Genomic DNA, 21,520 nt, shown 5'->3' on the forward strand with positions numbered 1-21,520 from the left:
GAGCTTAGGTTCAGGGCATAAAATATTCAGCAGAGCACTGTACACTCTGCATGGAAAAACAAAAAAACAAGAAGAAGTGCCCTAGATGCCTATCTGTGCATCTTACCGTGTTTTGTGCAGCTTTTTTAGCGTTTGCTCACTTTTTTTAGGTGACTCACTATACTGTAAGGGCGCAAGAGGGTATCCTCATCAAACCATGAGCAGGAGATACTACACGGGAAGACTATCACGGGAATCTAATTTGCAAATGTTCTTGTACAGCAAGCCTCGTACTGCCGTTACCTTTGTGGCACCTGAGCAATGAAAAAGGATGTTTTGCAGCCCTCCCCGTCTTCCTTAGCCAAAGCTTATCCGTATGACGTCCAGCTCAGATAATCCAGAAGTCTGAGTCAATATGGGCCGTCCGCAATGAGTTTTGAGGTCCTAATTATTCATTTTGAGCTTTCAGATAGATATTCGAGAAGATTACTTATCGACTTTCCCTAAATGTTGATTAATAGACGTGAACTGTTATCAAGAATGTCAAAATATCTTCAATGATGTTAGCAAGAAACCAAAAGCAATCGCAAGAAAAAAGTGGACGTCCAGCGTCGTCCAATAGATGTCCACCGGCTTCACGTATAAATTTGCAGGAGCAATGAAATCAGGAACAATAAAAGAGAAAGAAAATTAAATGAAACACATAAAACACTTATATCAAAATTGATACTAGAAATCCAGTCAAGCCGCCTTGAATAGATATTTTCTTACTATTTGCCCTTCCAACATTGTGTTACTTTGCTCGTAGAAACAAAGAAAATCGAAAAAAGAAAACAAATCAAAAGGAGCCTTCCCGAAAACGTAACTCGCCAGGTCGAAAAATACAAGATCCACTGTGGAACCTAGTCGATATCAGGCCGGATTCAGAAGGGTTTACTCATCTAGTTGTTGGTGATTATAAGCATATTTCAACTTTTCTTATGGCAAGCGCGGCTTTGCTGCAGGTGATTTGCCGTGGTCCCTATCTGAAGGAAAACGCTGGAACACTGCTACTGATCTGACGTCCTAGTGACATCGTTGCAGAGTCCGCTACCTCACAATAAAGCCGCCGAGCTTTAATATTCCCTCGCCTACCAAATGGCAACTATGACGCTCTTGCTAATCTTTTCGCCACAAACGTCCCAACGTGGGCAGTAACGGGTGCACGTGAAAAAATCTTTCGAGAGCAAAACAAAATTTAACCGGATTGCGGCTCGGTGAACGTTCTTTAATTTCTTTTTAAATTCAATCTGTCAATAATGAACTTTTTGGGAAGATATTAAAATGTAAATAAAGTACTGGTATTCTGGACAAACAACGAGCGCTAAAAATCACTTGTTTTGAATGGCAAAAACGACCCTTGAGTGACAAGGATTAAGGAACAGCCAATTTGATGTATCTTCGCTGGTCGCTCAGTCGTTTTGGCGTTCGGCTGCAAATCCGAATGTTGCGGGTGCGATCCCGGCGACGGCAGTCGCGATTGGAACGAGGTAAAATAAAGAACCTCTCATAGTTGTGCGATGTCAGCGCACGTTAAATAACCCCAGGTACTCCAGAAGAATCCGGAGCGCTGCACTATACAGTTTCCTTCGTAACCCATGCGTCGAATCGGGACGTTAAATCCCCAATTTACAACTTATCTTTTATTTGAAGGAAAACTCTGTTTATATACCTCATTTCGACGCAAAATATCGCGTCCAATTTTCTGCTTTCCACCATGAAAAAGAAAAACCAAAACCCAACAGAAGGACAAATTGCTTCTTGTGTCCTGCGCCTAAATTCTTCAGTAGATTAGGCTTAAACCGTGCAAAAACAATATATGCGGATAAATACAATGTAATGGTACCGATCCGGCAAAAAAAAATATGCCAAGAAATACGCCTAAGGAGGCTACCCTTCATCTTGACAGTACGCCACGCACAGCTTCGAAAAAAGAAGACCTCATCAAGTGAACTTCCATCTTGCGTGCGCATGATGGAAGAGCTCAAGCATCAAAGTTTTTCTGAAGTTTGGCTCGCGTGCGCTGCGTGCTTCAGAAGCTGCTTGTCTTTAGCTCTTACTTTTGCATGCTGGAGACTGTCGCGAAGGATACCCATATTTTCCGCTTCTGTGCGTATCATATCTTACAAATTTACAGGTATGACCTCTTAATCATTGCGGAAGCAAATAATTCGAGGAGCTACGTGGTTATTCTGTAGAAACGAATGTAATATTTATTCAAGGTTCTTTTTTCGCGCATTGCAGAAATGTGCAGCGTTAATATGTTCCCAAGAAGGCGTTTTTCCTGGCGGCTTGGTGCCATGCAGGTCCCTGGTATTCTTGCAATTATTTTTTCAGTCATGAATATTATACAGCGTGTGCAATGCTACCTTATCCCCTAATACATTACTAGGTCTATACAGCTAAGGGCCTCCAATAAGGTATTTTCGCGGCAAGGTTTCTTGGTTTAGCTATTTCATGTCAGTGCAAAGGTCACAGTGCATAGAAAATGTCGTTAAGTGCCAACTGTCTTACTCTTCAAGCTCAACTATCAGTCCTAAGTCCAGGTTTACGAATACAGGTATTCGTCGTCACTGACCAAAACAATTAAAAAACAGCTACACTTGAAGCACTTGCGAGGGAGAACACGCTTGCCGCGTGGAATTCCGCCTCGTTTTGGAATTCGCATCTATACAACTGTCGGACAATGACCTGAAGCTGCGACTTCCACCCGGCCTGCCACGACATGAAACAACTTTCATATGTCGCATTCAAGAACCGCTGCTTCTTTCGTATGGGCAAGGATGATGACCCTGCGTGTGACATCTGCGGGTGCGAAGATACCATAGCGCATATTTTTTTTATGAAAGCCCTGTGTACAGAGCCGAAAGGCAGCTTCTATGCCATGCGCTCGAGCAGCATGATGCACGCCCGCTGACGGAGATGAACCATGTCACACTGTGGCTTCGGCGGTCATCAGCGGTGAAGGCCTATCAGCCACTTCTCCGTGTCTTGAGAGTGCCGTGCCTGTACGCTAGGCTATGACTCTACCGTGCGCTTTATTCTCTAAATTTCTTCTCTCCTTCACATTTATGTCAACTCATTCCTTTCCCCTAGTGCAGGGCAGCAAACCGATTTTTATGCCCTCTAAACCTCTCCTCCTTTCCTTCTCCTCCTCCTCCTCCTCCTTGTGCAGTCTCTACAGTAGTGTGAGAGAATGTGAAGCAGTTTATGAATGTCTAGAGCCAAACGCCATGTGTACAAATACTGGGGCCGTTCGCGGATGGCGAAGGCGGCCAGGGTTATCGTCTGCGCCGTCGTCTGCTGCAATGTGCGGTTCGCTTTCGTTCGCTTATCGTGCCACTTCACAACTGCTTTTAGTGCACAGCTGTCCAGGCTGTCTAGTTGAACGACTGCACTAGTGAGCGAATGTAGCTCATTCAGAAGCATGTCGGATCATGCAAAAACCTTGCGCGATTAGGAGAAATGCGTAGTGCTTAGTGCATTTTTTGGGATACTTCCAGCTTCACAACACACATTTTAAAATGACGCTGCATACTTTCTCCCACTCTTTGTCAAAGGTTCTCAGAAACTGTAACGAAGAGCCACCTCGATGACTTGCTCTGTGAAACGTGAAAAATATTTCGGGAAGTTTCGTTTGCGTCTGTTTACATTGGCCATGCTCCCGCCCCGTACCCCCAGCTGGGGATTACTTCCCGCAGGCAGTGTCGCATGCCATTAACTCTGGAATCCGACGCGCTCGTGGCGCGGTGCCTGAAAAATACACCGCCTTTCCAATGACGTTTTATACTTTTACATTAATTTCTATGATGTGCTCGACTTTTCATAACGAAAGGACGACATCATAGGGGCAATGTGAAATCAGCAAAGTTCCTTGAAGAAATTTGCTTGCATGTAGTTTCATATGGGCCTTTAACCCACCTTTTAGCAAGTGACAACAGAGCCACCGCACCTCGCTTACGTCACTGATCGCTGTTCGTCTAATACGCCATCTCGAATGTGTGCGGAAAATTTTGCATTGCCGGCAGCGCAGAAGAACCCGTCCAGATGCTCTATATTCGTTTTATTCTTTACCACGGTGTGCATTCTTGCACAAAATGCTACTTATTAAGAGTTTTACTCTTCTGTTTTGCGTAAGCATTTTAAGCGGAAAAATCAATGCCAAAAAACCAATATCTCACGCCAACCAAAGCAGTGCGACGATGCACTTAGCTTCATCTTTGCATAAAATTTACTCAGAGGAGAGTATGCAGAAAAATAAATGCCACTAGTATTGACTGTTCCGGCGGAAAATAGTTGGCTGTCAACGTTAATTTCCTTTCAGTAAGCGGCAAAATTTCCCGCTGGGGAGAGCGGGGGACGATCTCCGAAGCACACGGGACAAGCCTCGCCGGGCCCAGCTATAGAGCAGAAAAAAGGCAGTCTTCGAGGGAAAGTTAGCGGAACAGAGGTGGGTTGGCTGGTCTTTGTACCAGCTAAAAGGAAAACGAATCATCAGAACGCTATTCTAGGACATTAGGAAACGCCCTGTCTGCCGCTGGATAGAACGAAGAGACCACAGGACTAAGTGGAGCAGAGGAGAGGAAGGAGGAACAAAGAGAGAGGCAAGAAGCACGACGCAGCTGAAAGGCACAGCCACAAGTGCGGGCTGCAAAAGGAAAAGCTGCCCAAGGCGATGGACGAAAAACACTAGGTACACGAAAATAAGAACAGCGATGAATCGTTTCTGCCGCGAGAGCAGTGGACGACAAGCAGTTGCAGCCGAGGGCGAGTTATGGACAAGAAACAGAAAAAAGGGGAGAACAGGGTATGGCACGAGTTCCATTCTGGGTCCCGCGGCAGTGCGCTCCCTGGGGCAATCAATAACGGCTCCTCGAGATAGGTAACGCTGGCGTGAGCTATCGCGCCGACTCCCACGACGGCACGGAAGCTCCGCTCCACCGTCAGGTGCGTGCGGTCTGGTCCTCCTTTTTCAAGGGGGCTACTCTTGGAGAAGGCGTACACTCTCATTCGTTTTTTTAGCTGTTTTTCTTTTCAGCCTCGGAGGGAGAAACAGCAACGTGGTGGGAAGATGACTGCTCATAAGAATGGCTGTTCGAGGAACCGTTAGCCAATCTGCACGAAAGATGCTTGCAGGGATGTGTGTGCAGCAACGACGCGCGTTTGTCACAGCGCCACAAGAATAACACAAATGCAGGGGCACTGTTTGCTCGACCACTCAATCACATTGTGAGATATGCGTGTCAACTTCCAGCGTGCCCACAGAGCGTTGCACAGCACTATACATTGGAGAGCTAATTCTGACCATCTACAGTATACATCCGTGTGGAGCTTACACGAAGCGAATGGTGCAATCCGAGAAGCGGTCACGCAACTGAGCACTGGTTTCCTGTTTTGACCAGGCCGGTTGGGCGCTCTGTGTCATGGCTCATTCGATGTCTGTAATGACCTAAACAGAGCCCGGCATCTATAAGCGTTTTGCACATACCACTGAGCGCGACCATAGCAAGAACATTAGGAGACTTTGGACTTCCGGACACTAGCGTGGTTAGATTCGCCGTTTTAATTTTTATTTTCATTTGTCCGCGGCAAAAGTATAAAAGTGACTTCTAAGTAAGCAGAGATTTTACAAACCAGCCAAAAACAAATGACCATGTTTCTTTCGCCTAGGCTATACTTTAGCCGCAAAAGACATTGATGTAAAAAAAAGATATCTTGTAAAACCGCTGCTCTATATGTTAACGCCTGCAGTGTTACTGGATTATTGTGGCGGTGCAGAAAAACAGGCGCATGTTTTTTTTTTGCTGTAATTCTTAAAGTGATGCTCGAACTCTGTCTCCTGACCGTCCTGTACCGGTCGGACGACATAACACTCGAAAAAGGAAAGAATCAAAGTCAACAAAGAAAAAGGCCTTAAATAAAAGAAGTGATAAAGAGGAAAAAATGAAAAAAGAAAGAAAAAAGAAAGAAAATGAAAAGAAGAAAGAAGACAGGAAGCCATTGAAAACTAAAGAGACAAGTCTAGAATGAAAGACAGAGAGATAGAAACATAAAGGAAGAAAGAAACAAAGGAAGGAACAAAGAAGGAGACATCGTAGAAATACAGTCAAGCTCCTTTTTCGGTGAGATTGTGCCTCTAGGTGTTGCAATATTTAGCGCGAACAAAGACACATCACATGAAAGACGACACACACAAAGGCGGTGAGTATTACAAAGCGTTATGCGTCCTGGTTGGAGCACCACTGACGCACCAGTTCATTCAAGTGGCGCTGCACTCCCGCACTGCGGGTTCCCTGTGCCTCTTACTTCACGGGGATGGGCGCCGGTTCTCGAAGCCTTTTTTCCTGCCGCATTGCTCCAAACTGCTGTGTTTCATATACACACAAAACGAAGGACATGAAACGAACCCGAATGCAAACAGTGGAGTTCCCAAAGGCAGCCAAGAAGAAGCGGAAGCTCGATGCTGCAGCGGCCGAACAGCGCCGTGGGGGTTAAGAACGTACCAAGTATGGTCATGGGGAATTTTGTTCTTTTAGTCGTTAGGTACTAGAAATAGACAGGTGTGTTTCTGAAAGTTCTGAATGGCGTTTTGTCATTTCTTGCCTTTCTTGCAAGCTGCGGCTTTAGAAAAACTTTCCTTCTCTTATAAATCCACAAACAACATTCCTTTGCAATGACAGTTGTAGGGCGAAAGCTAGTAATGAAGGCAACTATGGGTTCAATATTTAAGTATTTGAGTTTTTTTTGCCATCTTACTCATAAAACTTCAATGCCAGCTACAGATAAGGAAGCATCACTGAAGGTAGTTAAATGTTCTTATTCTCACCAAAAGTTTAAAGTTTTAAACTGACTGTGAACTATCCCCCTCCCCTCCCTCTTGTCATTCCTAATACCATGGTGCACAAAAATAACAGAATTATGATTTATTTCACAATCATAGTTTTTCTAAACAACCACCCTCACCATTATTTTCTAAAATGCATAACATGCTCCGCAATCAACACGCAATGATAAATCTTGGCACAGGTTGTCATGGCTTGCATCCAAATGCGCCACGTAAGTTAAATCAAAATAGTCACACTGGCTCAAACCTTAACATCAATTGGTAGTGTGCCTCTTACGGCGTCGAGAGTGGGCCTGTCGTGTCGTCTTTGTGCTTTCTTTTTTTATACGGGAGCGCATCAGCAAGCTAGCCTATTCTCGCAATTCAACTCGCTGCTTTCTTTTTCTTTTTCACCATGTAGAGTAGACGTGTATCAAAGGCAAGACCAGTTTTGAACCTTACGCTGCTCTCATTCTTTACTGTCACAGAGGCTAAAGAAAATCGAATTGCTAGGAAAACACTGTTCAAAAAACAAAACGACCGGGTGTTTTAATGGAAGGGCAAAAAACTAACGAAATAAAATCTTACATGAAATGAACGAAAAATTTTGAATGAATGTGAAATCAGTACATACTGGATCATCTAAACCACAGTCTTGTCTGAGAGAAGTTTACATTAGAAATAAAAATCGCCTTAAGATTATAGAAAGTATATGTTTACCAGGTTTTCAGTATACTTTCAGCCAGTATACTGGATCCCTGGTGAAGGCCAGAGAACGTCAGGGTTCGAGTACAATTTTAACGCACTTTTTCATTCTAGCTTGGCCTGCAAAAGGTCGAAGACCTCATCCTGCATGGTTGCTCTGGTACAGCCGTCACAATTGTCATTTATTTCTGGCAGGTCAATGGGCTTACGCTCAAAAGAGTAGAGAAAGTATTGATTGGCTGACAAACTTACATTTCTGAAGATCCATAACAGCGCGACAGACGAAACAAAGAAGAGGGGACACAACACAGAGCGCTGAGCACCATGTTGGTCAATGAGGTCATTTAGAGACGACAGAATTTCTGCTTGAGACCAGGTGTAATACAGATCATTTACATAGACTGAAAATCCACGAAACTTCTTATTGTAGTTCCATTTCAAGAAATCGATCATATCCTCCCAGGAATTTTTTCTAAAAGGATCATCAATTGACAAAACATTCAGTTTCTTCTGCAGGAATTTCGCTACATGCTTCTACCAAGTTCCAATTTCGGAGATTATTACACGGAACGGCCACTCTGATTTATGGGTTTTCGCTGTGGAAAACAATTCCAACAAAGATTTAGAGCTGCTGTTTATCTTACTTGAGAGCGTATTTAATTGTAGGTTATTGACGAGTTTTTTTGCCTTGCTCTTGACCTTGGTAATCGACACATCATTGCGTTTGTCAAGCACAGCAAGAACAGCTTCCGATGCTTTTGACATGTACACATCCCTGTCCAGAACAATGAAACCTCCGTCCTTGTCAGCAAGAAGGAGCGAGAATGAGTTATCTTTCAACCAGCTAATTGTCTTCTGCTGAGGTAGCTTCTTTCCCGACGACCTATACCTTGTTCTACACCATCTACACCATCAGATATGCATCGGTCCACCTCAGTTTTGTCGGCCTGCTTAGCAACTTGCCTCACCATGGCTAGGAGTTCAGGTCTCGATCTCTTTGGCTCCCCTGCAAACTTGGGCCCCAGGCTCAGGACTTTCCTGACGTATCCAGGAAACGGGACGCTCTCAGTGGTATAGATCTGTTCTGCGGTTGGTGCACTCTTCTTCGGCAGCCGCGCACGAAGGCCAAAAAGCGTTTGCTGCCCAAGTAACTGTGTAGTGCGGTCGGTACACCGTGATAGCTGATGCCATTGGTTGCTTGAGTGGACCCGTCCCACGGATAGTTGCATCCGAAGCTTGAGATGTTCCTTGTACACTCACACCCGTTGCTGCCATTCTGCTCTGAGCAACTTGCACAGTCTTCCTCCTTGGCCACCCAACGAAACTAAGACCCCGGCCTAAAGGACTTTCTTGCGGATTCAAAAATTGAGCGTTATGAATGTGTAGACTAGTAAATAAGGCATAAGTCGTCGGAGAAGAAGCTACCTCTGCAGAAGGCAATTGGGTGGTTGAAAGATAACTCATTCTCGCTCCTTCTTCCTGACAAGCACGGAGGTTTCATTGTTCTGGACAGGGATGTGTATATGTCAAAAGCATCAGAAGCTGTTCTTGCTGTGTTTGACAAACGCAATTATGTGTCGATTGTCATGATCAAGAGCAAGGCAAAAGAACTAGTCAATAAGCTGAAATTAAATACGCTCTCAAGTAAGATAAACAGCAGCTCTTAATCCTTGCTTAAATTGTTTTTCACAGCGAAACCCCATAAATCAGAGTGGCCATTCCGTGTCATAATCTCCGAAATTGGAACTTCGCAGCAGCATGTAGCAAAATTTCTGCAGAAGAAACTGAATGTTTTGTCAATTGATAGTCATTTTAGAATAAATCGCTCGGACGATATGATCGATTTCTTGAAATGCGACTACACTAAGAAGCTCCGTGGATTTTCAGTCGATGTAAAGGGTCTGTATTACACCTTGACTCAAGCAGAAATTCTGTCATCTGTAAATGACCTCATTCACAACATGGTGCTCACCACTCTGCTTCTCTGTCCCGTCTGTCGCGCTGTTATGGATCATCGTGACCACCAACTCGCCCAACAACTGGTATTACATTCCTGACAACAGCATGAAAATGAGCTACATGCGCTTATCACCTGAGTAACAAAACAAAGCAACCGCCCTTGTCTCAATCACCTGCAGTGTTCCGTGCCCTTTTCAATTTCCACATCCGGTGCGGATCAATGCCCAACGGGGAACAGAGGCTCTCGCTTATGTGAAGGCACCCGCCTCAGCCACCTCACTCGTCTTGTTCTCGCGGTTTCATTTGCCTAATGGTTGTCTGCCGACTGTGAAGCCGCGATATCACGCACCGGTAATTCTGTGCATTGCTGTGAAGGTGCCGCTACACGAACGAATGCACTGGATTGTTGCGGAGATCAGCTGCATTGCCTGCCACCAGAGGGCGTCGACAGCACGCATCTTTCGTCATGAGCCCGTGTCTCGCTTTGTGCTCGGAAGCAGCTGCAAACCTCCATCTATCTTGTATGTATTTGTGTTTCAAAAGAAACGTCTGGCATGGTTAACACCTGTTACAGCTGAGCACTTTTCTGTGGCTTGGACTTAGAAGATGCCATGATTCTCTCTGTTAGAGTCAGCGAAAGCAATTTCGCCGGACATGGGCATTGTGAAGATACCCTGTGTCATTGCTAGCAGGTGCTTATACAATCACTGGTCTGTCATTCGTGGTTAGCAGGTGTCGCAGGCAATGCACCCGCTGAAGGGGTGAACTTTAAACTCGCCTTGGCACCCAAACACTTACACTTTGCTGACCAATGCACGAAAATGACCCCTGAATACGTCCTCAGCAAGACTTGGTGCTGTTTTCGTTTTTTGCTCCAGCTGACCTAGTCTGGGCGCTAAGTGCCACGTGTTAGAGTTCACCATGCACTGCGAACTTAGTTGTGAACGAAGTTGTGTGAGGGCAGCACTCGTGTTTACTGCACGTATAAGAGGAAAAGAACAGGCCATTTTGCTTTGCCCCAATTCCCTCGCAGCGCTGCACGGCAATATTGACAGAGGCGCACGAGACAGTCGGAGCTAAAGCCGCCGCACCCATTAGGACCGCAAATGATCCCCGCCCCGCGGGGCGCGGCGGACAAATTGATAAAGAGGCGGCGCCGGTGAGACGGGAAATCGCGGCCCGCTGAGACCAGGCCGCTTTCTGCGGTGTACGTGCGAATAGAATTGGTCGGCCGGCGACACGGTGCGCTGAACGCGACCACGTGTACGGGGACAGCAGACCAATATACGGGCGGGACTGCATGATTGTGTTCAATGGCACACCCTGCCTGAATGCGTCTGGTCTGGCGGCACCTTCGTGTGTTTGCCTGAGATATAAATGAAAATGTACGCACGGGTGTGGCTCGGCGGGCAAATTAAAGGCGTTCGGCGGCTCGCATAGCGCTTCGATGCAGGGAACGAAAGTACACAACTTCTGAAGTGTCACTACCACTATGTAATACAGGCATTGACCCAGCTCGGATCTCTGTAGTTACTGTGCAAGCTCTTGTGCCAGCATTTGCGTCAAACGATTTGTGCGTGCTTCTTTCTTGCATATTATTGTTGGAATAAATTTAATGTGGCGCTCAGAACTGGTCAGTATAAATTATGTTGCGTAAAAATTGATTATCCGGTTGTTTCTAGCTAATACCGATATTAGGACACGTTAAAAGTGGAAGCGTTTTAACGTAGTTTAACGCGCTTCGCGTGGTTAGTTCTCGATTTTACTTTGTAGGGTCGTCGGCACGCCTGGCGACGATATTAGTTCAATAGTAGTAGGGGTAATGAATACGACGACGTGGAATGCACAGCGCGAGAGTGCGCTGCAGTTTAACACGAGGCGTGATCAGCAGAGGTGATAGCATAGTGGTCTCGTGCACGGGTCAGCGATGCTCATCTGTTCGCGGCGCCGCGGACTCGAAACCAGTCGCGGCAATATTTATTTACTTAACTATGTTGTAGCGCTGCTATGAAGCTGCGGTTGCTATGCCGCCGTTGCTATGCTATTGGCGAAAACCCACGATCTTGCTCAGCGTTTGGCCGTGTGAAAAACGCTTTGGCACTAATAACCCCATGTCGTCTAAACTATCGGATTCCCTCCACTACGGCGTCCCGCGTACCTTGAGTCGCGTTGGGACGCTAAACCTACAAAACCATAACAACTGTGCCATAATCCTATATGACGGCCTATTCAAACCAATACACATTATAAAATACAGTCACATTTTTTTTCATCACAACGTGGTAATCGATGGAGAAAGGTTAACTTCGGTTTACACTCAGTGGCCCTTCAAAATGACGCACCTGCTTATGCTAGCAGGTGCGCAATTCTTGCATCATTTGCAAAATAAAAAGTATGGAACTCGCCGAAAGCTCCAGACATCTTCCTTAAACTATTCGCATCCATTGCGTAGGCCTTGTTAGGAACTGCATAACGCAGGGTCACTTACATCACAGCTCTATTTTTTTTTTACACCTGCAATCCCCGCCGATAATAAGAGCTGGCTCCCAATTGTATAATTCGCCATTGAAAGTCCGTTGAAAACAGCACCAGAAAAACTCCAGGACTTCCGTTCCTGTCCCGCAGATAAAATGTGAACATAGCTTGATGGCTATTTCTCTGGTTCATATTCAAATATATCAGAAACGCCTCTACTGGTGCACTTCGTAAACGCTCGCCTACAATCAAGGGTTGACGGAGTACCACCCCCTCACAAGTTTATGAAACGTGACTTAGCAAATGTTACATTTGCATATAGGGCAAATAGACTGAAACGTAATGGTGTACAGTACTATTCGGAGACTCAGAATCAGGTTGCGCATGTATAGTGAAAGCAGCACAGTAATACATAGTCAAAATTAAGCATTTTTTTTTGCTTATACTGCCTTTTATAAACTTTTCAAAGCAGTCGTACATCACGAAGCGTCTTCAAAACTAAACACGCGCTTTTAATTGGTTCACCTCAAAATGAAATTCCTGCAGAGTTTGGGGACCCTGCATTACCCTTGTATGACCTCTATGAACAAGTGAGTAAGGTAGTGGCGAGGATGAAGTGCCAGCTTTTGCAATCAAGGCAGAAGGCACCTTGAGTCAAGGCATCTCTGCCGTACGGTGCGCGGCCTTTCTTGCAGTTTCTCGAGAATATTCCGCTCTAAGAAGTCCCAACAAAGGTCGGTTTTGCTAAATCCACGAACCCGCGATGCGAGCACGTCGATGGGATTTCTTTCTTGCGGCAGCCATTAAAACTTATCAGCGAGCGAACAGCTGTGCCTTATGATTTCACGTTTCCAAAGTAAAGTTTATCACTTTGTTTGCCAAAAATCTTTCTTTCCTTAAAAGAAAGTTGAAAGTTGACGGCATCGCGTTTGTACACGACCCAGCACTCCACGTGGGCTCATGGCAGTCAAGAAAAGCTTTGAGAGTATTTGTCCAGCGCTGTTTTTTTTTCTTCAGTCAACAAATAGAATTTATAAAGTTTTCTTAGACAATAAGGCTGCGTGTTCAAGAAAATTACAAGAACATTTTCAAGCAGCAACAGCAACAATTTAAAATTACACAATTTGAAAATTCAGGTGCACTTTCCTTGAGTTTTTAATATAATACAGGCAATTTATTTTGTGATTTTATTTTTAATACACTGTGATGAGATGACTCATAATCTCAGCTTCCCTTCTTAGAAAAGACAGAGAAGTACATTGCTTAAAACCATGCACGCGTTTAGAAGTGAAACCTTTTAGAATAAATGTGACCTTTTCCTTTCAGACTAATGAGTCAGAATAAACTTTGAATAGTGAACCCTTAAAACACTTATGCGCGCGGACTTATACGCACTGAAAGAACAAATCAGTTCTCCACATGGTGTCGATAGCAACTACTGCGGTTTTGCACATAAATGTCGCCGTATTTAATCTGGCAATATATTCTCCGGAAGAAACCAATGTGTCTGCAGAGTTTGAAGCAAGATATTGTGTCTAATTGTGCTTGGATTCTGCGTGCAATAAGCACTTTGTTTACAATGCTGCTGCCTAAATAAATAGAGACATTGATTCTATGCGCTTAATTTAGGCTCTTGCCAGCAGGGCTACAGGCTGCAAAGAAAAAAAAACACTCCGCAGCAACATTAAAACCCTTTCTTTCAACTCTTTCTCGCCTACAGGGTCGTCTCCAGTGCGCATGCGCACGATACATCTCAAGCAGCAACAGGAAAGCACACCTACATGGCCTATTTTCTTAGTCCATCTTCACGTTCTGTTTTTATGCCTTTATTCACCTCCTTGAGCGCAGTTTAGTCGATCAGAGCGGGTCTTCTTTAGCATGCTCTCTAAAAAAACAAATAGAATCTAACTGCCATTCTAAAATCGTACTGCCTCACGACACCAGCGCAACGTCGCTAGATGAGAGCATTGGTTCTTAGTAAGCATATAACACAACTTCAGATCTAAGGGCGTTCTGTAACAGAAGAAGAGCAGCGGCGTGTTTTATCAGGTGAACCGGACAATGGAAATTTCGTTGTGAAGACGTCAGAAATCGAGGTGTGTGGCGAAAAGCGACTACACATCTCATCACGAAAGCATCGCTCCTCTACATGGCCACCCAGGCGGGTGCGTTTACTACCTTTTTTTTATGAGTAGATTTTACGAGAACCGAAGCTTGGGTGAGCCAGGAGGGCACTGCGAAAGGGAAATGGCGCAGCAGACACCACCACAATAATGAGACAGGAACCCAGGGCTGTTTCTGTAGGAGTATAAAACCAGATAAACGCATGAACGAGGCCACTGACAATGAAGTGCATTAAAAAAACACCGTGGACGCACAAACGTGCTATGGTTTGCAAATATAAATTACAGTCATGTGCGCTCTCTTTCAAAGACTAGGAATGATGCCCAAGCCAAAGGTTGTTTTGAATTAGCTACGAATTAAGCACGAAAGATGATATGAAGGAAGACAGTACTAACGGAAACCGTAGGCGCAACTATTTTGAACTGGAATGGTTGGAAAATGACGCACACTTCGAGCTCTTCTTGCGTTTGTCATATTGCATTCGGTACTCTATCTTAAAGGCGTTAGCGGGAGTTTTTATTTAATAATGTGGCCACATTCAATGACTGACTTTTTTCACCAACGCCAAGGGTTGCGAGCGGTTTACACGTAAAAAGAAGAATTTTTGAGAAAATTAGACCGGAACAAATACACTCTTGAATTTCCAAGTGAAGTGTGTTTCATTATTCTTTATCTTATACCTTTTTTTCTGTCGCGAAGCAGTCGGAAGCATAAAATCGTGCGCAGTAAAAAAAGTACCTAGATGCGCAAGCTTAGAGATCAAGAGTATCTGAAAACAAAGCTATGCAACAGAATATCGTACTATTTTGAGCACGTGAGATGTGTGCACTAGCCAGCCTTCACGCATAATTTAACACCTTACGCAAGCGAGACCTGCAAACTTTGGAGAGATGAAAACAAAAAAAAAAGAGAGCTGGACACTTTTTGCTTCTTTATTCCGCAAAACTGGTTGCGCTTATGTGAAAAAAATATCCCCGCTCGCATCAAATTCCGCTATTGGGGTAGAGGCATATCATCAAGCCTATACTAGCGGACTATGAAATCGGATAGTGGCGAAATAACGAAAGGTGTTTTCGATTCTGCGTAAGTGATCACGAGCAGTGACCCATATTTTTTCCACAAGATAACCTCCGTAAATTTTTGTACTACAACGTATATCATGGTTAGGAAATAAACTTTGCTTTTTTCTTTAAAGCGTTATACTGCTTATTCCGCCCTGTATGTAAATAAACTGAACTTATTTAAGATTCAGGATCTAACAACTAGTTTTACAAAGTTTTACTTTGGAATGCCAAGCGGCGAGAATATCTCAAATAGCCAGTGAGATAGCAAAGTTTGCGTTAATTCATGTCAAAAGCTCAGCCGTAGGCAAGGTCGGCATTTTCTGCCTTTGCTCGCTCTTTTAATATATGACGTAAAACGAACATATCGTTTATGGATTTTTTGTGATACCTTCTCTAATGATTTGAGCAAACTTATCTTGAGGGATGATAAAACCACGGGTTATTTCTTCCCTTCGACACGTTTGGTGCTGTGATTGGCAGATGTGCAGACAATCGGTTTGGGCGCGAGATTATCATACACGGCAGACTGTCAGCAAAATAATAGCCTTAAATTTTTCTCGCCCCATAAAATGCTGAGGCATTGCCTTGTTCCTAATCGGGAAATTGTATGAAGGTTTTTTTTCCCAAGAAGCTGGCAAGTGCCAGTGATGGGTGGCTGTGAGGTGCATCAGCGTACCTGAAATTTCACTTTCCCATACGTTAAGGCTAATGGATGTTGCGCAAATATATAAACGAAAGTGCAGCGCCTGAATTATGAACGGGCTTTCTTACGTAAAGATTCTTTTCTTCATTTCTTCCTTTTTTTTCTATTTACCCTGCTCAGACCCACATTTAAAGCCACAGCCGGCAAATCACATTTCCTGCTAGCAACTAGCCCCGACACTGCAGGCTGAAACTGCGAACGACAAAGCAGCTGGAAAGCGCAAAGAGAAAACACCACTGCAAAAATGGTTCCGGAGCAGCCCTCGCATTTGTCTTCGATGTATGCTAAAGATTGCCACGTGATTAGTACAACTTTCAAGAAGCAGGTGGAGTCTGCCTCGAATAATGGTGAGGCAACAGAACAATATTTGTAGCATATGTACAAATTGCATTCGCACTAGGCTGAGTGACATACCAAGCGTAAAAATGGTCACACCAATCAAGATTTGGGGGATTCACGAAGTTATACGCAAGTGAGATCGGCTCGTAGTTCTCTAGCGCTTTGACTGTTGCATCGCTGGCTCTGATGATTGGCCAACCAGTAGATGCCGACGAATCAAAATTTTAACCTGCCTAAGCATACACTTTTGTGTGTCGGGTTCCAGCTTTTCCAGCGTGGGGACGAGCAATGATCTCAGCATCTTTCACCTCGTGACGCTTAAGGAGACCAGAGAAAAGGCAGGCAATCGATGCATTGGCGCGCTCACAGGGATGAAAAGCGCAGATATGATTGAAAGCGATTTTTGCATCTTTCGAAGAGAAGAGTGCATGACCATGTAATGCCCAACAATTCTGGACGAAAGCATTTTTGAGCGGGAAACAGTTTATGAACAAAAATTTTTTCATGTAATGTAAGACTTCTTTGTAGCAATCAATATATCCGCAGACCACAAGACGGACTGCTTGCATTTTTTTATAATACGCTTTTGCTACCATCAATGTCTTTCCCCATCGGTTTTTATGGCAGTCTTAACTGTGCGATGCGAGTGATGGAAACGCTGTAAAATAAAATGTTTGCTACACATTGGAAGAACGGACCATTACCTTCAGTCTTTCCATAGCGTTGTCTTGCAATTTTCCATTTCGCACAAATTTTTGTCCCAGAATGTTTCACATGGGTCCTCGAGACAATGAAGTTAATCCAGTAATAGGATGCACGTACTTTTCCAGCAGTTCACGATGGTTTTTTGCTAAGCCCCGGAGGGATCTGTGCTCGGTGTCTGCCATACTATTCTGTACATGGCATATTCAAAAATATGCTGCTGTAATTTTTTCCGTTTCGAGCTTTCAACACCAATGCAGTCATATGATGCCGAAACGAACCAGAGGTATCAAAGAATTTTGCAACAATGATGACATAACTTCTCGGAAAAACGCATGACAAGAACGCCGAACAGTTTCAGATCCTGGAGGCGCACTTATTACTAATGAAGCATTGGCTCTTCAAGGTGATTTCAGGGCGTTCAATGCCAAGGCGTCCGTGTGCTGTGCGATGTCAGTGCACGTTAAAGATCCCCAGGTGGTCGAAATTTTTCCGGAGCCCTCCACTACGGCACCCTTTTCTTCCTTTCTTCTTTCACTCCCTCCCTTATCCCTTCCCTTACGGCGCGGTTCAGGTGTCCAACGATATATGAGACAGATACTGCGCCATTTCCTTTCCCCAAAAACCAATTATTATTATTATTATATTATTATTATTATTATTATTATTATTATTATTATTATTATTATTATTATTATTATTATTATTATTATTATTATTATTATTATTATTATTATTATTATTATTATTCAATGTCTGCGCGCTTTGGAACGGCAAGTCTATGCAAGCTTAATTGTTTTCTGCATCGTCAAGGGCACATGATCGGGCGCGATGTTTGGGAGTTTCGAACTCACAATCTTCTCAATCAATGGAAGGCTGCCCAATCACCGTGGCTTGCTTCGTGTCTTAGTCTCTGTTGTGTTGTTTCTGTGAACTTTGTATGCGCGTTCCCTGACTCGATTTAGCAGTCAAATTCACTTGCCTCCCAACGCCAGGGGCTGAATTTCGTGGGCAAGCTATGTTAGTTGTCAGAAAAAGTTTATCCAACCGTTTTAACTCGAACACGTACAAATAAAAAACTACATTTTTGTGTACCATTAAAAAATAAACTGTTGATAAACTAGATTTTTGCATGCCGCCTTAATTCCTCACAATGCAACTGCTTCCTTGCCTCGAAAACAATTAAATGACAAGGCCTTTATTCTTTGATCTCCAAACATTATGTTAAAAAAAACTTAAAAAGACGCGAGAAGTTCCTTCCACTAACCCTAAGGCAAGAGCTTTTTCTAAATGGTGTGAGGCCTGGCGGCGAAAAAAACAACCATGAGTAATCTTGAAATATCTAGGAAGCTAGCGCTTCGAGTATAAAAAAAAGATAACCTAAACGGCGCATGACCTCCTTGCTTTTTATTCCTTTTCCAGAGGTACTGCGAGGGACCGACACGAGATGGAGAATTCATGAGGGGAAGGAATAAAAAGAAAGGACTTTGACGAAGAAAGTGTTGTTTGGGCAAGGAAACCGTGCGGTCGCACGCTTTTGCCATCACTTGCGCCGAAAGAGAACCGCAATAATCCGGGTGGCTCAGAGCACGTCAGGCGTCGGCTATTAAAAGCTGTAGTGCGCTTTTCCTGGGGTCTTGGTTGGACGCTAACACGGCGCTACCTGTGGATTTGAGTGATTTTTTTATGTGTTACTTGCTGAATGGCACATAAATTGGTGGGTGGTTCTTTTTTTACTGCTGAATAAATAACTTGAAAGCACGACACAGAGCACTCACTAAATAAAGCGCACCATTTCAAACGTTAAGACTTCCGTTCAGCGGAAAACCTTGCGTCGACCCGGCCGCATTGCCGTGTCGAGAAACCCACATTACGCGTGACAACAAACGTGACGTCAAACCTGAAAGTCTGGAATTAAAGTAAATGAGAGTAGTAATTGTAACGTGTATTAAAAACCGGAGCATGTCTTAAACGGGCTAACCTAGGAAGTACTTGGTTTTACGAGCAAATATTTTGTATAACAGTTGGAATTCCAACCCACGGCTCCTCGGTCGCCAGCGAGGAACGCTATGGGCTGCTCCACGTAGATATGTTAACTCGGTTGAGGAAGAAGAGGGTTTGATGTTGGCGTAATTTGTAGCTCAGAAATGTGGTAACTAGTGGAGTGAGCTAGAAACGTGCTAATTTAATTAGTGAGGTACTAATTAGAGTAACACTATATATATAAACTGCAGTATGGAAGAGTTGATAGACGAGATTGTAAAACGATGGGTTGTGAAAATTGTGATAAATATGTGTGAATATTAACAAATAACAGTGACTGCATTTGAAGAGAAACTTCTGAAGGAAGCCAGTAACGCTGTCGCTTCATACCTTTAAAGTTTGAGCTTATGTGTTCCCATAAATTTTTTTCTTCAAATAGATGTTCACTGTGTAACCAAGGGCGGTGTTTGAACAATCGTGTAACAAAAACAGCAAAAACAAAACAATGACGATACGTGATTACTATCAGTGAGCAACTGCTATAACGAGTCGAAATAATTCGCAATCTTCTATGGACAAATATCCGGGTGGCATGCATACATGTCTCACACCCTGATTTTATATTTTACGTGACTGTTTCACCCGCCGCGGTGGCTAAGTGGTTAGGGCGCTGGACTACTGATCCGGAGTTCCCGTGTTCGAACCCGACCGCGGCGGCTGCGTTTTTATGGAGGAAAAACGCTAAGGCGCCCGTGTGCTGTGCGATGTCAGCGCACGTTAAAGATCCCCAGGTGGTCGAAATTATTCCGGAGCCCTCCACTACGGGACCTCATTCTTCCTTTCTTCTTTCACCCCCTCCTTTATCCCTCCCCTTACGGCGCGGTTCAGGTGTCCAGCGATATATGAGACAGATACTGCGCCATTTCCTTTCCCCCCAAAACCAATTATTATTATTATTACGTGACTGTTTAATCTCTGGAGCACATGAAGCATTACCGACTAGCTGCAGAAGGCGGTAAATCAATCAGCCAGTAACGCAGGTAACATAAGGTCGAAAGGCTGTCATATTGATCTCCGATTATTTTTATGCAACGCAGAAGTCAAGCACCGTAAAAATTGGTGTGAGCCCATCTATACTTGAATTGGTGAAAAACAGCGACAAACCATTCAAAAGACAAGAAAGAGCGAACACAAGACACAGGCGCCTGTGTCTCGTCTTCGTTATCTCTTGTGGTTTGCATAGTCTGGAGCTATTTTTTCACTAATTCAAGTGTGCAGCAACTATCCCGAAAAGATGTGTAAATTAAGCCCATCTATAACCCAATGTAACACGTAAACAATCGCGAGCTTGGTCTCATGCTTACTAGATGAATATCAAACGGCAGTGACGTTTCATTAAGAACACCTTTGAGAATAGGCGCGAAAATGCAATCTGCTGAAAATACGAAAATGAGACTGCCTATTACACAGTGGCTTAGCATTAAATGGTAACTCTGAAGCTTAACATGAATTTTTTGGCAGAGCTGCAACAATTTACAAGTGCCATGTAAGAATCAAGACCGCATTGCTAAATCAGCCAGACTGTAGCAAATGTAATGCTGCTCTACTGCTGGGAAACAAGCGCATGCGAATGCACATGTGCTGTGCATTGCTCCGCGGCCTATGCACGGCAAAGGCTCCTTGTGTATCTTTCGGACTTTTAACTGCACAGTGAATTTCTTTGTTGCTTTCGCAATCTTAATTTTTTTCCTTTCTCTTCGCTGTACCTATCCCAGCTTATGCATTCACTCAGTGGTTTACTTCCAGATACGATCTTCAACTGTCACGTATTCATTGCTGAGGCGTTAAAACCTATGAAATGTAGATACTGCAAAAACATCTGGCGTCTTATTACGGTTTACACGGGATGTTCCACAGCTGTAGATGTGGAAACATCATTCGAAGACCCGATATTTCAATAGGGTTCTTCGCATTTTCCAGGGCGAGTCACAGATTCTGTCAACCACATTATTTGAACCAGTTTCGACCAGGTGTAGAGAGTGGTGTTAGCCTGTTTCATCGTCAGCCTTCGAGATGCTTTCAGCGCCCTTCTTGTCATGTAAGCCGTGGAGTCGAGTACTGCGCTGATCCGACTTGAAACTTTTCTTGCATTTCCAGATTCTAAAAAAAGCTTGCGTTGTCTAGAAATAACCATTGCTGAGATTGTTTCGAGGGCGGTTCCCATTGTTCCTTCCCCATTACTAGTTTCAGTGGATAACGAACTTTCGTGTTTTTCTCAGTTTCTGTGTAGATGAATTTCGCTAATTTCTTAAAAAAAAGAAAACTCATCTATTCCAACCAATCGTTTGCAGGACAACTGGCGCATATATTATGGGTGCGCTTAGTGTGCACGAACATCACATATATATTGAATATTTTTTATATTGAATTTTGGAGACCCCGTAGGATATCTGATACGGGTCCCAATTGGACTTATTTTTGTAAATGTGGCGGAGTGCTTGAAGGTTGCTTCACTTCCGCCACCGGTTGGCCCGGTATTGCTCTGCCTCCGGGATCAGCCGGGGTTATTATACCGCGCGTCTTCTCTATCCTGTCTTCCTATCCCACCTTTGAACTCTCCTACTA

The 21,520-nt window shown here is 44.0% G+C and overlaps 1 protein-coding gene and 1 pseudogene across 1 annotated transcript in view; one reads left to right on the forward strand and one right to left on the reverse strand.

Moving 5' to 3' along the window:
• The window catches only part of LOC144124122 (rap guanine nucleotide exchange factor 4-like), a 396,964-nt gene that overhangs the window by 279,155 nt on the left and 96,289 nt on the right, over window positions 1–21,520 (reverse strand). The window lies entirely within an intron of this gene.
• On the forward strand, window positions 21,342–21,463 carry LOC144126436 (U2 spliceosomal RNA; annotated as a pseudogene).

The sequence above is a fragment of the Amblyomma americanum genome, chromosome 3, assembly GCF_052857255.1.
Source record: "Amblyomma americanum isolate KBUSLIRL-KWMA chromosome 3, ASM5285725v1, whole genome shotgun sequence".
NCBI classification, from domain to species: domain Eukaryota; kingdom Metazoa; phylum Arthropoda; class Arachnida; order Ixodida; family Ixodidae; genus Amblyomma; species Amblyomma americanum.